The following is a 27,053-nucleotide window of genomic DNA, read 5'->3' on the forward strand; positions in this document are numbered from 1 at the left end:
CAAACTTTTAATACTGCTGCAAGGTGTAAATGAAAGCATTTAAATTGTACCATTTAAAGTCACATCTATCTATAATTTGTTTATCAGACTACCATGTGCTTCAATTTAACTCATTAAGGTCTACCACTGAATCTTTGTACTTTATCAAAGTATCCCATTTTTGTGCATCTGCCTGGCTATGTTGTCACTACGCACATAATCTGACATGAAAACTAACATGACTATCAATTCACTGGCATACACTACCAAAGGAAATAGAATTTTTTCGAACACTGTCCTTCGGAAAGCAGCGATCGATAAAATTGTATTAAAATTATTTCAACAAAATAGTCTGGATTGCATGTAAGTTGTATACATCACATTTGCTGACTGGTTTCAGTCTTTTTTTAGACAATCATCAGACTATTTTTTTACTCTGTATGAAAGAGTATTACATATTGTAAATGATCGATGAATGAATACAATCATAGAAATAAAATAACACACAAAAAAAGGCTGGCATACCCTTGGCATGGAGCAGGCTGCTCTGGAGGCAAGTAGAACACTGTCAAGTAGAGCTTAGTCACTTGTGGTTTTGTAGCGAAAGCTCTGCCCACCACTTCCTGCATAATGTCAAAATAGTAAATCATAGACAACCATTACTGTTATTTGTGACAGCTCTTTGTAAACATATATTATTACAAGTTAAGTCATAGAAAAAACAGTTAAGGATATTATGAATGTATATAAAAGATATGCATTATAAACTATTCTTAAATAGAGCATAACGTCTTGCCCAACGACACTGGCTCAAATCAATATATGCTGCTTTCTACAGGTGCTTTTATCAATGGGAGTGTGGCAGAGATGGTTGATAGGATGCCAGTTGGTTACAAGGGAAATGAATGTGAGCTGTTAAGTTCCGCCATGAGCCAAAAATGTAGTGACAGCCAGTAAGGAGTGATGGAGTCAATGAGCACTGCTTTCAGTGGAGTTATCTGCAGTTGTCTTTTACATATATGTAAGTTTTTAGTTGCCTGTTGTACAATTGTCATAAAATAGTTGCAAAATTATCATTTACAATGCCACACTACTTCTTTTTGTACAAATTCAATGACCACGACATGTCTAAAATATGGATTACAAAATGCAGCACACATTGGTGGTGATATGCAGGAGGCAGTTCGCTGAGCTTTCGCTATAAAACCATGAGTGACTGAGCTCCTCAGCAGTGTTTCATATGCCTCCAGAGCAGCCTGTTCCACTATGCGCCTGCTGTCAACAAGGGTATACCATACATTTATTTTATGTTATTTTACTTCTATGATTGTATTAATTCTTTGATCATTTATAGTATGAAATACTCTCTTTTACAGAGTACAAAAATGGTCTGATAAAAGACCAAAACAGGTCACCAAACAAAACATAAGCAATTTACACGTGATCTAGACTGTTCATTGAATATTCAACATAAAGGAAATAGTGTGAAACCTTTAATACATATTGTGTGTGGACAAACGACCCATACATGTATACTATACAATACTGAAAAATAAATACATAATTTACATTATTGCGAGGTTTTAAAATTACCCAAGAGATTGTAAATTGTTACTGCTTCACATTAAACCACTGTTAAAGTTCTAAATAATCAAAAATTAATGTACGACACGAAAAATTTATCACTTTTAAAGGCAACTTATTTAAGAAACAAGAATTTATAAGTGGAAAGGAGTGGTAACTATGGTACACATGTTAAGAAGTGTGAAACTTGTCAATTGTATCTTTCATCAAGCCCAGAACATCTTATTTTGTCATTGCTATGAAAAATCTGCTTAATACCTGCCCAACCTAGAATTTTGCCCAGAAGTTTTGTGACCCCTTGTATGTATGGTAGCAGATGGTGTTCTGTGCTTCTTTCTGCATTTCCCTGTGGCCCCCCTCCTTTGGCGCCATAGCTTTATGAATCATCCTCATGTCGTAGTCATTAGCTCCAAAAATGGACCTGATGTTCTGCAGTTCTGCTTTGAGACTGTGTTCAGCACTGATCTTGTAGGCTCTCTTAATTAAAGTTTTCAGGACCAATTTCTTTTGCGTAGGATGGCGGTGAGAGGATGCATGCAGGTACCTGTGTGTAGGTGGGCTTTCTATAAACTCTGTGTCCAAGCCTGCCATCAGGCTTATGGTAAACTTCCACAACAAGCAAAGGCAGTACCCCATTCTTTACTATCTCCATAGTGAAGTGAATTTTGCTGTGCTGCTCATTGAGATGGTGGTGGAAGTTCTGAAGCTCTTTTTCTCCCTGTGGCCAGATGACAAAGGTGTCATCATAGCATTGTAGCCAGCAATCTGGGCGTAATGGTGAGGACTGAAGTGCTGTTTCTTTGAACGCTTGCATAAAACTGTCTGCTGCGACAGGCAATAGAGGGGAACCCATAGCTATGCTGTCCGTCTGCTTACAGAAAACCCGTTTCCACCTAAAAAGGTGGTCATCAAACAGTGATGCATTAGCTTGCAGATATCCTTCCACCACCATCCCATGCAAAAGAAATCAGCACTGCAAACTTTAGCTCAGAGAGCCTACAGGATCAGTGAACACAATCTCAAAGCTAAACTACAAAATCTCAGGTCCATTTATGGAGCTAAAGGCTACGACATGAGGATGATACATAAAATTATGGCACCAAAGTAGGAAGGCAACAGGGAAATGCAGAACAAAGCACAGAACACGGTCCTGCTACCACACGTACAAGGGGTCACAAAACGTCTGGGCAAAATTCTCCATTGGGCAGGTATTAAGGTGATTTTTCATAGCAACAACAAAATAAAGGAAATTCTGGGCTCGACAAAAGATACAATTGACAAGTTTCATGCCACTGGAGTTTATGAAATCAAGTACAAATATGGACTGGTGTATGTAGGTGAGACAGGGTGTCCAATAAGCACAAGGTTATCTGAACATGAGACATATATCCATCTCAAACAATACAACAAATCAGCAGTGGCGGAACACCAGGGACATTGCAGAATGAAGATTTAATTTCGAGTGGCCCATGTACTGGTGAAACAGCTGTTTAGTTCTAGGAGGAAGCTCAGAGAGACTATAGAAATAGCCAACAACATGAATAGAGAAGACTAGTACCGACTCCCCAGCGTCTTGGCTGCCAGCAGTGATAATTTTGTAGAAGGAAAGCTCTCGCAAAGCAACAGACACACGGTTGGCCACAGTGGCAGAGGGAAACAGCGTGCTGATGCACACTAGTCGATACTAGGCAGTTAGTAAACAGCGTCACACTGCAGTCAATGCTCAATGTCCTATTCGCCTATTTCCACCAACGGCAAGCAATAAAGGATACTCCAATGGAAAACACCTATTTCTGCCAATGATAACACGCAATGCAAAGCCCAAGAAAAGATCATCCTAATATCCTTCCTCCTTACCCTCACATCCAGTGACAGCAATCCTCCATAGTATGTAAGTAATCAAACTAATACCCATTCAGCAGTTAGCAATACACCCTGAGGGAGGTGTCTTGCAACAGTAGCCAAAACCTCAGAATTTTATAGTTGACAATCTGGTCACAAACCCAGAAGAATTTTATTGACAGGATCACACTGTTGCAGAGAGCATTGTGTGCAGACCATTGTATTGAGATAAGAAGACTGGAAGCGGAAATTCTGAGATCATTGGCTGAGATCAAGCCATGAGATGTTTTAAAATGTGTTGGGTTCCACCTTTGAGATACCACAGGTCAAAACCAGAAAGTAGTTGCTCTTCAGAAGACCCCTTCCAGAGTGCTTGATACTCACCCATGACACTATGTGCACTGAAATTCCTAAGCAGGAGGAAGAATGGGGAAGTCGCTACATCAAGTGTGCCACTCTATGGACTACTGGCTCTTTGAAGATGACATCACACTCACCTCTCATCATTTGATGTAGTTTTGATTCTATGTTTTCCTTTTCTTGGTCGCAGTGAAGCTTTATTTTACGTCATAGTACTTTTTTCTCTCTGTCTTCATTTGAGCATCAAAAGAAATATTCATGGCCTACTGTTATCTGGCCACTAGCCATTCAGCATTCCTCATTTCTACATATTTGTCCACTGGTGTGCATGGCAATTACGTTTTCAGTTTCAGGAGCTTGTGTCGACAGTACTTTATACAGTCTGTGTCTTAGGAGTGGGATGCTTTGTTATTGAGGTGAATGTTTTGACAAAGGTCAGAGAACACTGCTTTAAAGAGTATGGTATGTGTTGCATGACCCTGATCTGAATTTTTTTGTCAACAATAAATAGAGTTGTTGTAGCAACTGAAACACTTATCCATTGTTGTACATTGGATCATCATTCATGTGAATGTAAAAAAACAGTTGCAGCATGTAGTTTAACCTGTATGCCCTACAGTGGTATGTCCAAACCCTTGGCACTTAAAACAGTGCATGTGGCAGGCAATGTGCAGTCAGACTTTCAGGCAAATGTAGCCTCTGTAAATGTACTCTGGAAGTTTGGTAGCATCAAAACTAAGTATGGATGCTGCAGTTTTCCATTACCCTTTTTCATAATACTGCTAACTTCCACTATACCTTCTTTTTTTCCATTGCTAAGCAGATCATTTCTATCTTGGTACATACTGTTCCTGCAGCTGACAATTAGTTTGTTATAATTCAGTACCTTTAGTAGATCACTGGTGAGCAGGTACTCATGAAGCATTTTAGAATTCAGTGGCCTGTTCACTAAAGCAGTGTGCCACTTCTCAACCTCTTTACTGACTTGGCTGACAATGCTAGTCCTTCTAAAGCTTTATAAATGTAAAAATGGGGATTTTTTAAAATTTTACCTCTTATTTCTCAATAACAATGAATATGTTAACAACCACAACTATAACTGTCATGAGTAGTTTTAGAAGATTTCCTAGATGGGCTGAAAACCTGAGGCATCTTGGTTGGGTGTTATCATTGTAACCTACGCGTCCAACGATACTGTATGAAGTTTTATTATTATTATTATTATTATTATTATTATTATTATTATTATTATTATTCAAGGCTATAGAGAAGCCCTACCAGCCATTAGGGAAACAAGTCGATCCAGACAGACCCGAAGAAGTCCGATACAGCTGGAGTGCAGCAGGTATCCCAGAGGCTGCCCAATGATCACTGACACACCTCACAGCCATTCATCTACACTCATACTCATAAATTAAGGATAATGCTTATACACAATGAAACAACGCTCTGGTGGGCGGTTTGGGGGTTTAAATCACCTCGGGGTATGACCATGCAGTACATTTGACCTGCGGTTGTACGACAGTGGCGCTGGCAGCAGTCCACATGCACAGAGGTGTGTTGGTGCACGTCAGAGTATGATGCAGCGAGTAAGTGTGCAGATGTTTTCAGACGTGCTAATGGTGACTGTGTGTCAAAAATGGCTCAAAGAACACATATTGATGACATTATGAGAGGTAGAATACTAGGGTGACTGGAGGCAGGTCAAACACAGCAGGTCATAGCACGGGCCGTCCGTGTGCCACAAAGTGTGATCTCAAGATTATGGCAACGATTCCAGCAGACAGGAAACGTGTCCAGGTGCTATAGTAGGTACATCCCCAGTGTACAACACTACATGAAGATCGATGTCTCACCATCAGTGCCCGCAGACGACCACGGTGTACTGCAGGTAGCCTTGCTCGGGACCTTCCTGCAACCACTGGAACAGTTGTCTCCAGACACACAGTCACTGACCCCTGGTCACAGGAGTGCCCATAAAGCCTGGTGTCATGAACACAGTACATGGTCAGTAGAACAGTGGTCCCAGGCTATGTTCACGGACGAGTCCGAGTATAGTCTGAACAGTGATATTCGCCGGGTTTTCATCTGGTGTGAACCAGGCACCAGATACCAACCCCATAATGTCCTTGAAATGGACCTATATGGAGGTCATGGTTTGATGGCGTGGGGTGAGATTATGACTGGTGCACATACACCCCTGCACATCTTTGACACAGGAACTGTAACAGGTCAGGTGCACCGGAATGTCATTTTGCATCAGTATGTCTGCCTTTTCAGGGGTGCAGTGGGTCCCACCTTCCTCCTGATGGATGATAACACACGGCCCCACCGAGCTGCCATCGTGGAGGAGCACCTTGAAACAGAAGATATCAGGCGAATAGAGTGGCCTGCCTGTTCTACAGACCTAAACCCCATCGAGCACATATGCGATGCTCTCAGTCGATGTATTGATGCACATTTTCAAACCCTATGACACTTGAGGAGCTGCGACAGGCACTGGTGCAAGAATGGGAGGCTATACGCCAGCAGCTGCTCAACCACCTGATCCACAGTATGCCAACCCATTGTGCGGCCTGTGTGCGTGTGGATGGTGATCATATCCCGTATTGATGTCAGGGTACATGCACAGGAAACAGTGGCATTTTGTAGCGCATGTGTTTCAGGACGGTTTTCTCAACTTATCACCGATACGGTGGACTTACAGATCTGTGCTGTTTGTGTTACCTATGTCCCTATGCTATTAGCACCAGTTTTGTGTAGTGCCAAGTTATGTGGCACCACATCCTGTGATTATCCCTAATTTACGATTATGGGTGTAATTGGTGTGCAGCATGCTTTAAGATTGAGGTTGGATTTTTTCCTTTCATTTTTTAAATAGAGGGTTTTACTTTCTCATGATACAAGCAGTCAAGCCAAGACCTCTGTTCTCTGATACACACAATGTTTCACTGCCACACCCAACAGTGGTCACTGAAGCCTGTTCAGACTTTCTGGTTTACTGGTCATGTTTAGCAACCCCCAGATCAGGAACTCCCAAGTTCAATGTCACATACCCAATCATTATTGGCTGGGTCTCTGGGAAGGAAAAAGAGGGGGGGGGGGATGCACAGGATAGTGCTAGAGAGTAGATTTGCACTACAGAAACCTGGAGTAGCACTGCAAAAGCTTGGATGCACATGTTTGCCAAACGTATGCTCACAACAGATCTGTGAGGTCCTGGGGAAGTACGGAAAGAGGGGAGGAGGGAAGAGGAGGGGGGGGGGGGGGGAGGAGGTGGATACTGCACCATGTGGAAAAGAAGGAATGCCACAATGGATCAGGGCCCCATAGTTGCCACATATGAGCTAACAAAGAAGTCACAAATCCCCTAAAGGAGACAACATAATGTTGCTGACAGCAGAGACAATTTTGTCACTGGATCAACTGTAAGACTTGCACTCTCTTTGACTATGAAGATATAATATTAATAATTTCACAGTGTAAAGCTATCTTCAGGCGATTTCCAACCAGTCAATAGTTATTTGGACCATAGAACATAAAGAACACTACATAGAGGAATCAAAGACAGATGAGCCAAGAAGTATACACCTTTTTATCACAAAACAGGTTCTTAATATCATGTAGAAAAATAAAATAAAGCTCAATGGTTGTGACTCGTTATAGCACAATTATTTTCTTCCAGTAACAGGTAGTATTCAGTTGTAGTAACAACCTACAGAACTCACATGGCTATATTCACAAGGAACATTTATGTATAAACAGTGGGAAGTTCAATCTACAAACCATCGAACGTGTTCACTACAAATAACAACTTGAACCACAAGAAAATTACAAGCAAACAACATCAATGTCCAATTAATTTTGGTATGAAACATCCATTTATTATTTTTCTTTGCTGCTAGGTTGTAATTTTCTTGCAAGTAAAAGGAAACTGAATATGACCACAAACTACTAACAATACAAGAAATCTTCACAAACTCCATCAGCCTGTCATGTAATATTTTATTTCTTAACTGTGTATTTCAATCCAAACACATTTTGCAATTATATTTCAGCCTCTCAATTAGAAGGAACATCTCATTCTGAATAAATGTTCAAATTGTTCTGTTTACTGGCACCAAGAACAAAACATACTATTCTGCAAGGGCATATCAAAGCATATTTTGTCCTCACTTACCCCACTGCTAACAATTTCCTTCAGTCTTGCTACATGTTTACAGTCACTGCTTTGTACTTCTGAACAAATTTATCACCAATATCTGAAAAAATACAATACAGTTATCATTGGCTGGGAGGTAGAGCACTGCACATAATTTGTGAATACAAACAACTGTTGTACATAACTTTTACAATTTTATCATGTTATTTATTTTGAGACATGTACCACATAAAAACTACACACAAATAAAATTCATAGATACTTTCAACTGACTTTTTCAATAGTAATGTAGGGAAGAAGCACCATTGCAATTGTTAATTATTTTCATAAATGTCTCATGAGTGGGTAGGTTCAATGTTGAATCTATCACTAATGTGTTACAGACTATGAAACACCAATATTGATGTTGGGGGATATTAAGAAAGATATGAAAACCACACATGTATGCAAGACATTTAGTCACTAACCAACTTGCAGTAGAAAGGAAGGAAGATTATGATTTAACATAGTCTTGAGGTCAATGTCATGAGAGACACAGCTCAAACTTAGATGAGATGAGAAAAGTGAAGGAAATTAACTGTGGCCTTTGTGCAAGATCCACTGTGCCTTCCACTTAAATTATTTAGGGAAACAACAGAAAACTTAAACCTGAATAACTGGATGGGGATACATGGTGCAGATTTATTCATTCAACTTTCAAGGACTATCACCGACAGGAAGTGCATAGAGCTAGAATAATAAATACAGCACACATTAATAATTTAAAAAATTAAAACTACTTTCCCAAAGGTACATAAAACACAATCCCAGACAGCCAAAGTGGAAGACAGAAGTCATTAGAATATCAAGTAACAGAAAGAGTGGAAACTGCATCAAAAAGTCACAGGTAGAAAGAAATATGTAGGTTAAAGTTTAACCCTTTCACTGATATGCTCTGCCACTTCCCAGGTGCTGAGGAGATGTTGACTTGTGTTTATGTGACCCATTCTGCTGACCCTCTCCCTCTTGCTACTGAGGACATGTTACTTCCATATCTTGGTGAACAAAAATGTTTCAAGTATTTATCATACAACATACATGCCTCATTGTGTGCTATCATTTGAAGAAAAAACCGTTTTAATATCTTAAACCGTTTATGAAATATGACGAAAGTTATTACTGTGATTCCGGAAGCGCAGGTATGGAATTGGGCACGCCAAGTGCAACCATCTACCAGATATAAATACCAATAGCTTGAAAATGAAAGGAGACTGTGTTGTGCTATCAATTTTAAATAAAATTTTGACCATTTATCACAAAATTCAACCTATATTATGCACAGATTCCTTTCCTGGAAATGGCAGTGTTGATTTCACATGGCTAATGTTTTCTGGTACGCATAAGGGATTTTTTTCATTGGTTACCTAGAAAACTGTGTACATAAGAACTGACAAATGGTATGCAAGTTTTCTGGTAAAAAAAGACAAAGAGGCATGGATAGCAAAAGAAGAAGAAAATCTTTTTAGGGAAATTTATTTTTCCACAAAAGTGCTCTGAAAAATCAGAAAACTGACAGAATGTAACTATGAATGTTGGAGTAGTTACCAGAACTGTGCACCCTACAAGTTGCATCTGTCACATTTAAAAAAAAAAAAAAGTTGATGGAAAGTGTTTTGAGCATGTGAAGAGGTTTTTATAGCTATAAATGTGTATTTTGCAGCCTTTTAGAGTCACACTTCAGAGATGAAATCATTTCATTAGAAAAATGTTTTAAGTAAATAATTGGGCCTCAAAGGGGACTACAACAAAAAATAGGTGCATTTTTGCTTAAAAAATATTGTCTTTCATTGTCAGGCCAAGAAGACAATTTCTTGGCCTGCTTCTTTTTCTGAGACACATTAATGACAAGCCTTCCACTATGTGGTTGGTTGGTTTGGGGGGGCCAAACTACAGGGTCATCAGTCCCTTTTTCCTGACAAGCAAGGCTCAAGATACAAAAACACCCAACACCACACCTAAAATACACACCACAAGGGGGCCAAACTACAGGGTCATCAGTCCCTTTTTCCTGACAAGCAAGGCTCAAGATACAAAAACACCCAACACCACACCTAAAATATACACCACAATCAACACATTAAAATGTCCACCCCAAAAAGACAAGGCGAGATAAACACATGTAGGGAAAAGAGGACCACCAAGACAAACAAACGCAAAGAAAGTGTAACAGTTTAAATGGAGGGAGGGCGGTGATCTAAGAAAGAAGGCAGAATGCCCACCCTTAGATGGTGTGATAAAAAAAAAAAAACCCTCACGAATAAAATGTAAAACTAAATCTGCTGTTGAGGCACTGTCGCCCAACACCAAAGGTAGGATGCTGGGAAGGTTAAAAGTCCGCTGCACAGTGACTAAAAGTGGGCAGTCCAGCAAGATGTGGACAATAGTCATATGTGAGCCACAGTGACACCAAGATGGGTCCTCGCGAAGGAGAAGGTAGCCATGTGTTAGTCACATATGACCAATGCAGAGCCAGCAGAGAACCACAGAGTCCCTGCGAGAGGCCCACATGGATGTCTTCCACACATCTGTTATCTCCTTAGGGGCACACAGTTTGTTGTGCGTACTGAGATTACACCATTCTGTCTCCCAAAGCTGAAAAACCTTGTGATGTAATAATGATCGCAGGTCAGTTAGAGGGATGCCGATCTCCAGAAGCGGTTTCCATGAGCGGTTTGGCCTGTCCTGTCGGCAAGTTCATTTCCTGGAATTCCAACGTGGCCTGGGGTCCAAACAAACTCCACAGAATGACTGGGCCGCTCCAGGGCATAGATGGACTCATCGATGGTTGCTACCAAAGGATGGTGGGGGTAGCACTGGTTGATAGCTTGTAGGCTGCTCAAGGAGTCAGTACACAGAAGAAACGACTCATCAGGGGATGAGTGGATGCACTCAAGAGCACAAGAAATGGCTGCCAGCTTTGCAATGAAAACACTGCAGCCATCTGGCAAGAGTGATGTTCAATATGTCCTCCATGAACATATGCAAAGCCAACGTGACCATCAGCCATCAAGCCTTCAGTGCAAACCACTTCATGGTCCCAGTACATGTCAAGAATCAAGAGGAAGTGACAGCAGAGAGCTGCAGGGTTAACTGAGTAGTCAGGACCATATGAAAGGTCCAGGTGAAGCTTTGGCCTAGGTGTACACCATGGAGGTGTATCTGAATGGACCTCGAGTATAGGTGGTAAAGGCAAGGACTCCACTTGAGATCAGACGCAAACCGCAATCTTAAGCCCTGACCTGGGTATCCAATGCAGGAAACGAACCGCCGTGGATGGGAAAAAGATACAGTAATTCGGATGCTCAGGAGAACTATGAATGTGTGCAAGGTAACTGGTGAGCAGTTGTGCACATCTAAACTTCAATGGAGGGACTCCTACCTCCATTAGGATGCTGGTCACCAGACTTGTCCTAAAAGCTCCTGTTGCCAGTCTAATGCCACAATGGTGCAATGGGTCAAGTAAATGCAACGCCGAGGGCACCACCAAACCATAAACTAGAATCCCATAGTCAAGGCAAGATTGAACAAGAGCTCTGCAGCACTGCAGCAGTGTACAGTGATCTGCACCCTAGTTGGTGTTGCCCAAGCAGCAGAGGGCACTGAAGTGCTGCCAGCACTTCCACTTCAGCTAATGAAGATGAGGAAACCACGTCAATTGGGCATCAAAAACCAGTCCTAAGAATTGATACGTCTCCACTACACTGAGTGGATCACTGTTAAGGTAAAGTTCTGGTTCCGCATGAACAGTACGACGCCGACAGAAGTGCACGACACATGACTTCGTGGCTGAAAACTGGAAGCCATGGGCTAGAGCTCACGACTGAGTCCAGATGGCTCCATGTAGGCACTGCTCAGCAACACCAGTACTACAGGAGCAGTATGAAATGCAGAATTCGTCTGCATATAGACAAGACGAGACGAGACCGAGGGCCAGACAATTGCTGCTAGACCATTAATGGCCACTAAAAATAGAGATACACTAAATACAGAGCACTGCGGGACACCATTTTCTTGGATATGAGGGGAACTATGGAAGGCACCAACTTGGACACGGAAAGTATGGAGCGATAGGAAATTTTGGATAAAAATTGGGAACGGGCCCCGGAAACCCCACTCATATAATGCGGCAAGGATACAATGTCGCCAGGTAGTGTTGTAAGCTTTTCGTAGACCAAAAAAGATGGCATCAGGGTGTTGGCATCAGAAAAAGGCTGTTCGGATGGCAGACTCAAGGGAAACTAGATTATCAACGGTAGAGTGACCCTAGTGGAAACAGCCCTGGCATGGAGCCAGTAGGCCACATGACTCCAGGACCCAACACAACCGCTGCCTTATCATACGTTCTAACAGCTAACAAAGAACGTTGGTGAGGCTGATGGGCCAACAGTTATCCACATGAAGCGGGTTTTTACCAGGTTTGAGAACTGAAATGATTGTGCTCTTCCACCATTGCATTGGAAAGACATCATCGCACCAGATCTGGTTGAAGACGACAAGGAGATGTCGCTTGTAGTCAGACGAGAGATGTTTGATCATCTGGCTGTGGATCCGATCTGGCCTAGGAGCTGTGTCACGGCAATGTGCAAGGATGCTGAGGAGCTCCCACTCTGTAAATGGAGCATTATAGGGTTCACTGTGACATTCAGTGAACGAGAGGGCTTTCCTTTCCATCTGCTGTTTGAGGGTGCGAAATGCTGGGGGATAATTCTTGTAACACGGAGGGATGAGCACAGTGCTCAGTAATTGTGTTTGCGTAGGTAGATAACATGCCGTTGATGTTAATGCAAATAACACCTGTTGGGGTCTGGTACCCACAAACATGTGGTCTTCGTCCAGACTTGGGAAGGTGACGTATGGCACCCAATGGTCAAGACATACCGCTCCCAACACACCTGTTTCCGTCTTTTTTATAAGGTAGCAAACGCGGGCATGGAGTCGTTTAAAAGCTATTAGGTGCTCTAGGGAAGGGTACCGCTTATGTTGCTTTAGAGCTCACTGATACTCTTTAATGGCCTTCCCAATTTCCAGTGAGCACCAAGGTACTGACTTTCACCAGGGGCACCCTAAAGAACAAGGGATTGCGTTTTACACTGCACAAACGATTGTTGTAGTGACTTGCACAACTACTGCACCGATGGTACCATGTGGGGGAGATTCAACAGTGACAGCAGAGGTGAAAGCTTCCCAGTCTGCCTTGTTTAAAGCCCATCTTGGTAGACGTACAGGGGAATGGCACTGGGGGAGTGACAGGAAGATGGGAAAGTGGTCACTACCACACAAGTCATCATGGGCTCTCCAGTGGACAGATGGGAGAAGTCCTGAGCTGCAAAGGGATAAATCAATGGCCAAGTAAGTGCCATGAGCCACACTGAAATGTGTGGGGCCTCCATTATTTAAGAGGCAGTGGTCGAGTTGAGACAGGAAAGTTTCGACAGCTCTACCTTGGCCAGAAAGCACAGTGCCACATATCAAGGGGGTATGGGTGTTATAATCTGCCAAAAGGAGGAAAGGTTTAGGTAGTTGATGAATTAGTGCAGCCAATGCGTTCAGGGGTACTGTACCATCTAGAGGAAGATATACGTTGCAGACAGTTATTTCCTGTGATGTCCTTATCCTGACAGCCATAGCTTCAACAGTGGTCTGAAGGGGCACAGGTTCACTGCAAACTGAGTTCAGGACATAGACACAAACTCCACCTGACACACTATTATAGCCGCTACGGTTCTTGTAATATCCCCTATAGCCATGAAGGGCAGGGGTCCGCATTGCCGGGAACCAGGTTTTCTGGAGGGCAATGCAGATAGTAGGTGTAAAGCTTAACAGTTGCCGAAGCTCTGTCAGGTGGTGGAAAAAACGGCAACAATTCCACTGGAGGATGACGTTATTGTGAGGCTGGGAAGGCATGAAGCATGCAAGGAGGCAGGTTACGCCTCAGGGTCACCTGCTGCCAGCAACTGAGTATTTGTATCCATTCCTATTGTGGATGAGGCATCAGTGAGGACTAGGTCCTCAGGGGACAATGAGGTCTCCATCTATCCGCAGGTGCAGAATTGGTATGGAGTAGTAGAGTTGAGGCCGCCGGAGGGGCCTTTTCCTTAACAGACTTCTTTGCTTGCTTGCCCTCTCCCTTCTCTTTAGGGGCTTGCTGGGAGGACTTCTCTGAAGTAGCTTCAGGCACGGAAGAAAACCATGAAGCTCTTCGTCCAGCAGCTTTTGGCTCCTTTAGACACTGGCGACTGGAGACTTTCCCAAAGGAACCCTTCCGCACGAGAGGTGCCGGAGGAGGCTGTCACTTCTCCGGACTTCTCCGGCTGGGTGGAGGAGACCTTTGTCCCCTATGTTTGGGAGGGGGGGGGGGAGGGGGGGGGGGGACCTTGCTCCCGAAGTAGGTACTTGGGGAGCAATGGAAGATTTTCCCCCTACCACCAAGGGGACAGATGTATTCTGGAGGCCTGGAGGGCCCACTGTTTGCGGCACAGAGTGTAGTACTACTGGTACTTGTGATGGCTATGGTACTGTAGCTGCAGTGTATGTGGACGTCAACCAAACGGGCTGCAATGGTTCAAACTTACGTTTAGTCTCTTGGTAAGTCAACCGGTCCAGGGTCTTTTACTCCATGATTTTCTGCTCCTTTTGGAGTACTGTGCAGTCTGGCGAGCAGGGGGAGTGGTGCTCTCCGCAGCTGATGCAAGTGGGAGGAGGCGCACAGAGAGTATCTGGATGCAGTGGATGTCCACAGTCTCACCATGTGGCGTTGGAAGTGCAGCAGGAAGATGTGCCCGAACTTCCAGCACTTAAAGCACCGCATAGGTGAATGGATGTATGGTTTAACATAACAGCGGTAAACCATCACCTTGACCTTTTGAAGCAATGAATCACCCTCAAAGGCCACGATGAAGCCACTGGTAGCAACCCTGTTGTCTTTGGGTCCCCTGCAAATGCACCAGATGAAATGAACACCCCATCATTCTAGATTGGCACAGAGCTCATTATCAGACTGCACAAGGAGGTCGTGATGGAAAATAATCTCTTGAACCATTTTGAGGCTTTTATGGGGAGTGACGAAGAAAGGAATAGCACCCAACCAGTCACAAGCGAGTAACACTCGGGATTGGGCTAGGGATGCTGTCTGAATTAAGACTGCATCACTTCTCATGTTGGTGAGTGTTCTGTCACTTCCCCAAATTTATCCTCAAGATGTTCAACAAAAAATTGAGGCTTCATAGGTAGAAAGGAGTCCCCATCCATTCTGCTACAGCATAAATACCAAGGCAAATGTGGCTCTCTTCTTTCTGTAGGCCTATGTTCCTCCCATTGTGTAGCGACGGAGGGAAACAATTTAGTGTCCCATCTGTCAGCATTGTACTCGATCTTGGCCTTCTTGGAGACTGCTGGATCCATACGGTCACCAGCAAGAGATGACTTAGTCCACTTCATTGTGGATCATCAACCCTGATGCCACCTACTCCAATCAGGGGCTCTCCCCACGAGTGCCACCCAGCCACAGCAAAGGCCAGCTGCCATGATGGCCCAGGAAGACAGGCATCTACTCCTTGGCATATGTGGGGAGTTTACAGTTCAGGCATCAGCAGTGTGATCCCTATGTTGTTAGGGGGCTAGCACCAAATGGGTACATGACGGCCCCACCACAACAGACTGGCTACTGTGCTGGATATTGGGCGCAGAGAAATCCAATAGCATCATAGTGGCGAAAGAAGACAGGAGACAACGAAAGAAGATGACATACCCTGTAAAGTGTCCTCGCACAAATAGTTTAATTACAGGTGGAGATGCAAAGCCATGACAAGAGGTTCAGGCGATCGAATCTAAGGGCACTATGGGTAACTCGTGAACCACCTAAGGTGTCCATCCCCATATGGCTTGCACTTCTGTAGAATTTGGAAAGTGGCACATCAAACCATAAAATGGGACCTGAACTTATAGCACCAAGAAATGAGACTCCTTCCAGGTGCCTCTTACAACAGGCAGGGATACCTCGGGCCTATTCTAACCCCCAGACCCGCAGGGGGACCACTATGTGGAATACTGATAATAGGAAGAGTAAAAGTAGCCACACACGTTGTCATCGAGTTGATGAGTGGTAGACACACAGAAATTTGACTGAAGTTGAAGCTACTTGTATGGACAATGTCCTTCATCAGTGTGTTCTCTCGAAGAGGTGTGGGGTGGGGTGGGGTGGATAAGGGAGTAGGGAGAAAGGCTGAGGACTAGTGAAGAGGGAGCAGCAAGGAATCAGGATACAAATGTGGTAGAATTGAGACACCAGCTAATTCACCTGGCTCCAAGCCAGCACCCAGCACCCCCCCCCCCCCCACCCCCCCTGCGCCAAAAAAAACCAAATACATTCCTATTTCTTCACTCCCCCACTTCCCCAACTAATCACACACGCTGTCTCCCTAATTGAATTGTATTCCACACAGGACTTTCCTGTGTTGTCTCTTAAAGTTGCCTTTAGCTGTAATACCTATATTTATAGCAGTTTCATTTTGATGACATGTCATCAAACTGTGTCTTACTCAGGTTCGGATGGAGGGCAGATGGGATGTTCTGGTGGGTATATTCATAACAACCTGAAATAGCTGACTGCGGCTACATTTATCGTTACAGTGCTGTAACAATTGTGTGGGAAGTTTGTGCGTAGAATTGCAGTTTGGGCGGGGGCTCGGCGCACGGTTCCTATTTGAGTTATGATGATTGGTTGGGTGGGGGAGGGACCAAACGTCGTCATCAGCCCCTCGATTCAATAGTGGTGCATCCAGAAGTAGACATTCACCGAGAACACTTTCTGATCTAGTCGACAGAGTCATAACAGTGAAAGCAAGAAGCTAAAAATGTAATGGACATCTTTTGTACCGCCAATAATAAAATCAAGATTAAGGAGATAGGAAGTCAGCAGGCAGGCACCATTTGGGATCTGCATGGGGCAGACTACGTACCGCCTACAGCTGCCCCATCCCTTATCCATTACAGTCTGCTATCCAATAAAGTGCAAAACCCAAAACAGAAAACCTGGTGGGGCAGAAAAACAAATCTGAAAGCAATTAAAATAGAGTAAAAGAGGGACAGAAGAGAAGCCTGGTCAAGGAAGTATGGTCGCGAATCCTCAACACCACGCATACAGCGAGTGACGTCCCATCCTCCATCACCCTGTCCCTGCTCTGAAGACAGATTAAAACCTTACAACTGAGAATAAAAAGCACTTTCACAAAGAAAACTAGGAACTAGTTTGAGCAAGTAACATCATGTAGAAAGTTTTTGGTTTAGCTTGTACCAGTGGCTATTTGTACACCCATTTGAACATCTGTCTAGTGAAGGTATGTTACAGTATACTAAGCAAGGTTTGATCAATGAACCAGAGCTTGTGCCCAGGTAAATTGTGCTAATTGGTTAATTCCTTTTACAAAAGATTTTAACTGAGTTGAAATTTACGCTCAGTTGATGGTACCATTTGTATGTGCACCATTTGGATTTTATGTACAAAGACAATCAATCTTGTTCAGATTTTATTTGCAAAAACATTCATCCTTAAATAGCTATGGATTGGTGTGGGCAGATGGTTCAAATTCGGTCCACCAGTGTATAGTGCCATAGTGTTAGATAAGTTTCAACCATTTGAAAAAATCTTGCTTTATTTGGATCTTATGTGCGAAAAACACATTTTTCTGGGAGATTTTTGAAGCACACCACATTCTGTACTTTTGAACTTGTATGAACTGGTTCTAACTCAGCACGAAGATAGATAAATGGATAGCAAAAATAATTTTGTTTCATCCAATAATCTTTATCCATTTGCGAGGTACAACGGTTCAAACCGCGCACGTGCGCGCGCTATTGGGGGGGTTTCATTTTTCCATGCGGAGACCATTTCTCCTTCAAACCCACCCTTTGTTACATGTATGGTGAGACGTATAGACACAAATTTATGTGCTTCTAGAGATATGGAAGCATCTATAATAGGAAATATCCCACAGTCAGGATGCATGCATCCTAAACTTTTAATGACACTTTGTGTCATATTGCAAAACACTGGAAATGCCATGCTGGATGACATGTTGGCATGTCTTACATTATATGACATGATATCATATATTGAGTTACTTTACTTGACACAATATGTTATATTACATGACATGGGTACTGATACTAACATGTAGAAAAGTGTGAACATATAAAGATGTTTAGATTTAAATGTCTTTGAAGCTGCCTGATAAGTCGAAAAGCTAGCTCCCTTATTTTACATCCCTAACACTGCCCAGCAAATATTTGCCTTTTCTGTGCTATGATAGCAGCACTTTTCATTCTGGTAATTAGAATATTGTAGCACCAGCGACACACTGAAATGTGTGCATTGTTACACTGTCATCAGAGTACATCTATTTGCTTCTCACACCTTTGACTGACAACATGATGGAACATTAGCGTCTAATGCCCTGTCAATGACTTGGGAATTAGGTGGAGCACAAGCTCCGATGAGGAAAGTAGCTGAGACGTGACTTTTTTAAATACGTATTCCAGTGTCCACCTTCAGCAATTTACAGAAATCAAGGGAAATTTAAATCTGGATGACTGGACAAGGATTTGCACTGCTGCTCTAGCTGAGTGGTCAGTGCGACAGAATGTCAATCCTTTAAGGGCCCAGGTTCGATTCCCAGCTGGGTCGCAGATTCTGTCCGCTCAGGGACTGGGAGTTGTGTCATCCTAATCATCATCATTTCATCACCATCGACGCTGAAGTGGCGTCAATTCGAAAGACTTGCACCTGGCGAACGGTCTACCCAACGGGAGGCCCTAGTCACACATCATCATCATCATCATCATCATCATCATCATCATCACTGCTATCCTACTGAATACGAGTCCAGTGTCCCATCACTGTATCCTCACTTGGTCTACACAACATGAACTACTTTAGAAGGAACAGCAGCAGCCATTCAGGAAAAGGAAGACTGAATGACAATCTTTATGTTGTGCAAACATCCTTTACTAAAGTTCAAAAAAGTGTGCAGCACTTGGCAACATACGTTTACCACAGGCTTTCACAAAAGTGGAAGACCACATGTGAATACCAGGAAGTTTTCAGTCACACGTTAAAAGCTTTCTTTCATCTGATGTGTCCTGCATAAACACTTTAGGTCAACTTGGTTGTGTTATGGCAATTATAATTTGTTTAAATAAATATACAAGTAGCAAATATTGTTCATATATTAGTACTTTCATCTCATCTTAGCTGTGTAACTCACTGGTATGAATATTGAAAAATTATGAGAAATGTGTTCATAAAAACAGGATTCAGGCTTTTTAACGCACACGCGCACGCACGCACGCACACACACACCACCTGCTCGTTCTTTGCCCATTATTAAGTTTTCTATAACTGTTTAATGCTTTTAGTCAACGTTTGCTGCTATTGCTGTTTTCATTTTGGCAACTCCCAGTACCAAAACCCCAACTGTTTGGAACTAGGTCACAGCACAAGAACTATGATGTGCCTATTTACCAGTCAACTCCTCCAACATTTAAAATGTTTACATTTGTTTACCTGAAGCACATAGTTTGTTTGATGTATGTTACATGTTGTAATTTTATTTATCCTCCTAGAAATGTTCCTAACTGACTCCCACAGCATTGTGGGTGAGGTAGTTCCATGAACAGAACAAGGAAACTATTGTCACCAATTTTTTAAAGGATTTCATGTTTTCCATTGATTGTAAAACTATTTATTTATTTATTTATTTATTTATTTATTTATTAGAACCACTACCAAAATTTTAGTCATTTAGCCATTATCAAGCGGAATAACTGTGCTTCTGTATGTTGCAAAGCAGAATAATTTTATTGTCCATGTTTACATTTTTTATAAATACTAGCAGGTGAGCTCAAAACAGAGTAGGTACCACAATGGACTGGTGTGCCAATCGTTATGTCAACAAGGCATATTGCAAATGCAACACATCTCACAGCAAGGCAGGCAGAAATGTAAGCATTGCTTTGCTACATAACAAGGCATTGTGAGGTAATATTACATAACTTTCTGGCCGACTTGTGAGCATCACCTGTAGTCCTGATCAATCTATGTTTGACGACCAGGCCCTAGTCTGCATGACAACCAGCATCCCAGACCACAATCAGCAGTCCCCAAACAAGCGCACAACATGCTGTTTTCGAGAGCACAGAGGTGGATGCCGCACTGGATCAAGGAGTGTCTTGGCAGGCAGTGCCTACGTCACCCCTCCACCGTCACCAGCACAGCACACGGCCATGGCACTTTGTACATACGGTACTTTCTGAACATTTCCAAGTTTTTTTATTTTTTTGCCGAAAAGGAAAAATATATAGAGATATTGTCAGTAAGTAATACCCACTACCTTTCACACATTACAGTAATAGAAATTCAAAACAAGGAACCTGAATCCTGATTCTAATTTAAAAAGGTACCTCTCACACGACAGTAACTGCAAGCATCTAGCTATGTGTGATGGTGCCCCCCCCCCCCCCCCCCCCCAAATATTACCTGCAATAAGCTCAGCCAACTTCTATTCAGGTGTAGGCCATGCCTAGTATATCCCCACCTCCCAATTGTACCAACTGGCACTGCACTCATAAATTATACTGACGTCTATGGTGAGTGGATGATATTGGTAATGAATATTGCCCAAACAGTCTTGGATGCTCACTCGACATTCGGATGTAGTCAGCTGGATGCAGAGCATCCATTTTCAGGTCTGTTCTGTTTAAACTTATATTTATGTTCTGTCTATTTACATATCTATCTGCCAATGTTCTTCCATGGTGACATTTATGTTCTGAACATAGTTTTATTCATCATGCAGTGGAAGTATTTAGTAATCTATTTTTTTTCTAAGAGATTGTTCATTTTTTGAGGATTTTCTTGTGCCTTTCTAAGGGATTGTTCATTTTTTGATGAAACTGTTTTCTTTACTTGGAAAATATGGTGGTCATCTAGAGGATGGCAATGAAGCCTACGGATTCCTGGTAGAGAATGCTTCTATTTAGATGACGTGCTGCATTCAAAGTCAGCTTTGGAGGATATGAAGGCTACAGTTCAGTGATTTTGTTACAGGAGCAGCTGCAAGCATAAATACTTGTACCTATTTCACTAGTTTAATCTTGCGTTTATGCACTAGTTTCAAAAATATGCCCCTTGGCACTAGTTTCAAAAATATGCCCCTTGACAGAGAAAACAAAAAGAGGTAGCACACACTAAAAGACTTCTTTCTCAACCTCTGCAGAAAAAGTTTATCTTGCCTGCTGACAAATTTTTCACGCCACAGTACCACTATCTTTTTCCTGGCCTTTATACCTACAAGGGATGGGCATGTTAATTTATGGATTTGGCAGTGTTACTGGTAGAGTGCGGCCGGATGCACTTCCTATCACTGTCACTCCCCACCCTCTCCAGAACGGAATTTACATACACCAACTGTCTGTGCCTAGTGCTATCAATGTGAAAGTGTGCAAACATTTTCTATTTTCTAGATGTTTGTGAATCAAGTAATTGAGGCACGGCGTGAGTACCCAGCCTTGTATTCCCCTGGTGTGATGTAGGAAACTGCCTACAAATTACATCCACAACAGCGCACTGGCTCTGATCATTAATCTGTAGAGTAGATTTGATCCAGGGCCAGAGCGCCTCCCTGAATCCAAGAACCTACATGCTAATGTGCATGGCTATCTGAGCAGTTCAAATGTTTCATGCCTCAGCATAACAGGAGCTATACCTGTTTCACAAAGGATGACTACCTAAACAGCGCACACAATGGTAGGGAGTTTGCACACATTCTGTCTTCATGGGCTGTGGACTTGCATTTCCCACTTGTAGCTTCACACATACTTGTTGTACAGCCAACCTTTTTACATTTAATCGCGAAGTTACATGCTCACATAGCACAGGCAAGTTAAAGGCTAAATGAAATTCTGCACCCCCACCACCCACAGACAAATTTTACTTCCCTCATAATACTTTTCTCCCCTGAAATTCTGCGGGGTTCAGTCTCTAATATGTGTGCTAGATAATAGTCTTCCATCTACTTGCATAAAATTAAATGTGTTGTGCATTTGAACTACTATGGAGCAGCCAGTTACAAGGGTAGTTCGAAAAGTTTGTCTAACCACCAGATGCTAGTACTAGTGCACCAATCTTTCAAAAGTAAACACATGATGTGTCAGTGCTCTGGCCACAGATATGTTGTGAAGACTTCTCTTGTTGTAGTACCTCTATAGTGATACACCATGATGGGAAAAAAACAATGATATAAAGCAGTGATTAAGTATGTTATAAATAAAGGTATGAAGACAAAGGAAATTCATGCTGGTTTTCGGAACATACTGGAAACTCTGCCCCTTCATATTACTCTGTTGCCAGGTGGACAAATGAGTTTAAATTTGGCTGGGACAGCTGAGATGATAATCCATTTTGGGGTCGGTTTTGGTTTGTTTTGCTTTAGGGCACAAGAAACAACTGGCGCCACATGTGCCCAAGTCAAAACTATATAACATGAAGGCAAAGAAGAGTTAAAAAAACGACTAAATGTCAGTCAAAACTGACATAAGAGAAGACAGCTAAAGATAGGGACATGGAGAAAGGACTACAAAAGGCACCATACAGAAACAGACGACCAAAACTAAAAATTAAATGGCCTTCAACATATTGCTTTGACAGATAAAAAGTAAAACATGGTCAACAGCCTGTGCACCATTTGCTAAAATGGCCGGTACCTCAGACGGCAAATTCAAGAGGGAACGTAAATGGTTAAAAAATGGGCATTCCATCAGGAAGTGGCAGACAGTTAAAACTTGGGTGCAATGTGTACGAATTGGTGGGGTAGTGCCACTTATCAAATGATGATTGCTAAAAACACAGTGCCCAGTACACAGCCTAGTTAAAATGACCTCCTCCTGGTGGGACAGCCGAGAGGCAGTCCAATCTGCTGAGACAGGCTTAATAAGCCAGAGATTATTCCCATGAAGGGAGGGCCATTGGCGACGACAAAGGGACACTATCTCCTGACAGATGGCAACACAAAAATCATCGGAGGGAATATAGGAACTAGCGGGCTGAGGTACAAAGACTGCAGCCTTGTTTCCTGGCACACCGACATGACCAGGAGCCCACAGAAGCATCACACCGGCTCCACCAAGAGTGAGCAAGCTACGGTTTTCCTGGGCCCGCTGCACTAAGGGATGGCTGGTGTACAGCACACACAGACTTTAGAGGGCACTGAGTCTGATCACAGGACAATTGAAAAGTAAGTGTCGCCAAATGTACTCTTTGGCCTAATACAGGGTGAAGAGCTCAGGTGTACATACTGAGCAGTGTGCCAGAAGCCAATATCAAAAGACATGGGTGCCGATGACAAAGGCACACCCAACCACACAGTCAGTCCAAGAGCCATCAGTGTATGTAAAGGTACTATCGAGAAGTTCCATACGATGGTCGTGAAACTGAAGGCGATAGAGCGAGGCTGGAGTAGTGCCCTTAAGAAGCAAATGAAGGCCAAGGTTATCATGGGCCGCTTCACGAAGCCAAGTTGCTGAAGCATTCACATCCACCGGGAAAGTTGCAGGTAGTGTGAAGTTAAGCTGCGGTAGCAAGTGCCGATAGCGGACTCCAGGAGGTAACAGAGAAGAGAGACACGCCCCATACTGATGATCAAATGAATCATCGAAGGAGGCGGCATAGGATGGGTGGCCACGCATGGCAGACAAACAGCATGCATACCCGTTGAGGAGAAAGTCACGACAGTAGGACAGTGGTAGTTCAGCAACTTCAGCATACAGACTCAACCGGGATAGTGTAAAAGGAGCCAGTGGCCGAACGGACGCCATGATGGTGGATAGTGTCGAAACAGCATAAGAGGGATGGACATGCAAATGCATAAACAAAGCACCCATAGTCTAGATTCGAACGGACAAGGGACCAGTACATATGGAGGAGGGTGGTTCGATCGGTACCCCAGGAAGTACCACTGAGGACACGTAGGACATTGAGGAAACGCGTACAGCAGGCTGTCAGGTAAGAGACATGCGAGGACCAACAGAGTTCCCTATCGAGCATGAGCCCCAGGAATTTCATAGTTTCAATGAACGGAAGGGCAACAGGACGAAGATGTTAAGATTGTGGGAGAAATCAATGGTGTTGCCAGAAATTCATACATATGGTTTTGTTAGTGGAAAAGTGAAAGCCATTGTCAATGCTCCAAGAGTAAAGACGATCAAGATGTAGCTGCAGACGCCGCTCAATGAGACAGTGCCGTGGAGAAATGCAACAGGTGGTCAAATTGTTAACAAAAAGGGAGCCAGAGATGCCCGGTGGGAGACAGGCCAGTAGTCTCCAAAAGCAAAGTGCCATTCCGTAAACGAGAGCAGGATTTCACAGGGCCAGCAATTGCATCAACACCTTTCTGAATAATAAACGGATTAACTGTGGCGAAGGACTGACCATCTTCAGTACGCAAGACCACGAGGAACCGTGGTGCAGCGAGAAGGGTCTTTTGAATCATTAGTCTCATTATGTTTACGTTTCGTAGACGTTGATTGTAAAGTAAATTGACTTGCGGAAAAATCCCGCATGATTGCCAGTGTCTCCAATGGTGTGCTCCTTACAACTGGGGGGCCCCTTCACACGGAGGGGGAGGGAGGGGGGGGGGGGGGGGGGGGGGACACCCACCTTAGGTGATTGTTCACACCTCAGGTCATGCCTCCTGAGCACCCAACAGAGGGACCAATTTGCAATTTGGGAAGGTTGTAGCTCAGGCAGTCACCCCTCCCTGGGCCTAGCTTCTACCAGGGGGTACATGCGAAACCTACCTTTCAACCCGGGGCTGGGAATTACGCGTTACCCAGTCACCTGTTATGTGCCAGATGCACGGGCCTACTTTCACGAGCGCACAGGGAGGAAGAATAAAAAGAGGAACCTCAAATGCTGAAGAGGAGTAACGAGAGGGGAAGGGAAAGAAATAAAGAAAGAAAGGAAAAGGGAGTGGAAAACGGGGAAAAAGAATGGCAGGAGGACAGACATGCAGCACAGAAGGAAAAAGATGCTGCAAAGGCTGGAGCTCCGTGCTAGCCAAGCACGAACCCGCCAAAGAGTGGTGAACCCCCTGGGGGGTTGCAGTCGGCCAAGATGTGCCACTACCTCGGAAATTACTGCGAACGTTCATAATATGGTCATGGAGAATCACCAAATGAAACTGTGAGAAACTGCTGAAACTGTATGACTGTTATCTGAATGACCATATCACATTTTAATAGTGGAACTGGATATGAGAAAATTTATCTGCTAAGTGGGTGCTGCAACCATTAATGCAAGATCAGAAATGCATCAGAATGAAAATGTCTGAATAATGTTTCACCCATTTTCTGAGCACAGATGGAACTGGGTCTCCTACTGTGTCCCACAGAAAAAACGACAGTCAAAGCAGTGGAAAAAAGGTTATTTCACCACAATCAAAGAAACCAAAGGCAATACAGTCAGCTGGAAAGGTCATGGCATCAGTTTTCTGGGATACGAAAGGGATTCTGCTGATAGATTATCTTTCCACTAGCAAAACAATTACGGGAACCAACTACAGTAAATGACATGAAAAAGGGTTTGGTTTAGTTTGGAAAGTCGTCTTTCATCGCTCGCTCGCGCACCCCCCCCCCCCCCCAACACGCGCACACGCGCACGCGCACCACACACACACACACACACACACACACACACACACGTACGTACGTTATTGCTATGGCAAAAATACATTGCTACATCTGCCTTATTCCCCTGATTTGGCTCCATGACTTGTATCTCCTCCCAAAACTCAAAATTTTGCCTCAGTGGATGGATATTTTCTTTAAATGAAGAACCGACAGCTGAAGTTGCAGTGTATTTTACTGACTTAAAGGAATCTAATTTTTGAGATGGGGTCAAGGCATGGACCAAGTGCATTAGTGCACAAGGGGTGTGTGGTTTTCCACCTCACAACATGTAACCTGCCAAGCACAAGAGGTAGGCCGTATTGGAGAAGTAACGACCCTTCCTTATCAACCTGCTTTGCATGGTAGCCTGTATGTCAGGGGAATATAAATGATTTTTTGATCCCCTGACGTAGAGCCTGCCCTGCACGGACAAGTGTATTGTGGGAGTAGTATCGGCCTGCTTCATTGAACTGTACTGCAGGGGCCACACATGTCAATGAACCTGGCTGGGGACATGTAAAGATAGATAGAAGATGGGATGGACAGAATGAGGGGAAGGAGGAAATGGACGGAGAGAGGGGAGGAGATGCACGAGATAGATGGAAGGTGTAGAGGGAAAAGAGGGCAAGGAGGAGATGGAAAGAGAGGGAGGATATGGGCAGAGGTAGGGGGAGGAAGAGATGGTCAGAGAGAGGGGTTGAAAGAAATGGATAAAGAGGGGAAAGGAGGAGATGATGAATGAGAGAGAGAGAGAGAGAGAGAGAGAGAGAGAGAGAGAGAGAGAGAGAGAGTAAGGAAAGGTGGTGGAGGATGAGACGGACTGAGAGGGTGGCGAGGAGGGGAGGAGCAGAGAGAGGGCAAGGGGGAGATGGATGGGGACAGAAGGAGATGGGCACTGAGAACAGCAGATGGACAGAGAGGGAGGGAGAATGGAGTGTGTGGGTCTATATATAGTGAGGAGAATGCGATGGAGAGGCAGGGAGAGTGGGGAGGACAAGGGGAACAGAGAGATGGGGTGTAGGAAGAGGTCAACACAGAGTGGGGTGGACGAAAAGTGTCCAATGTATGTGTCACACGTGTTCATGAGCAAAACTGCAGTAAAGATGGTAATGTGATACACATATATAAAGCAGATTGCATGTATGTCTATCTAGGACCTCCTCACAAGCCCGTCGATCGATTGCAGCCAAATCTGGCACACAAACAGCTAGCTTCATGAGTAGCAGCACTGTGGGGTTTATAACTTCCAAGCCAACTGGAGTGGAAATCCAAGCAAAAACACTGTTTATAAGCCCATGATGTATAGGATACCCTTATGACGGGCATGCTGTGTGGAAATAGTATTGGCCTGCCTTATTGACCTTTGCAC

General features: G+C 43.5%; 1 protein-coding gene across 6 annotated transcripts in view; it reads right to left on the minus strand.

Moving 5' to 3' along the window:
• Positions 1–27,053, minus strand: part of LOC126297790 (zinc transporter foi) — a 176,720-nt gene that overhangs the window by 136,860 nt on the left and 12,807 nt on the right. For 3 of the 6 annotated variants that reach the window (XM_049988991.1, XM_049988989.1, XM_049988990.1), the window contains exons 2-3: positions 7,946–8,027; positions 505–602 (exon numbers count right to left, since the gene is read on the minus strand). The gene's annotated coding sequence lies outside the window, so the exon portion shown is untranslated. The remainder of the gene's footprint in view (positions 1–504; positions 603–7,945; positions 8,028–27,053) is intronic. The other 3 variants (XM_049988992.1, XM_049988994.1, XM_049988993.1) reach the window with 1 other exon arrangement.

Source organism: Schistocerca gregaria, chromosome X (genome assembly GCF_023897955.1).
Source record: "Schistocerca gregaria isolate iqSchGreg1 chromosome X, iqSchGreg1.2, whole genome shotgun sequence".
Classification (NCBI taxonomy): Eukaryota; Metazoa; Arthropoda; class Insecta; order Orthoptera; family Acrididae; genus Schistocerca; species Schistocerca gregaria.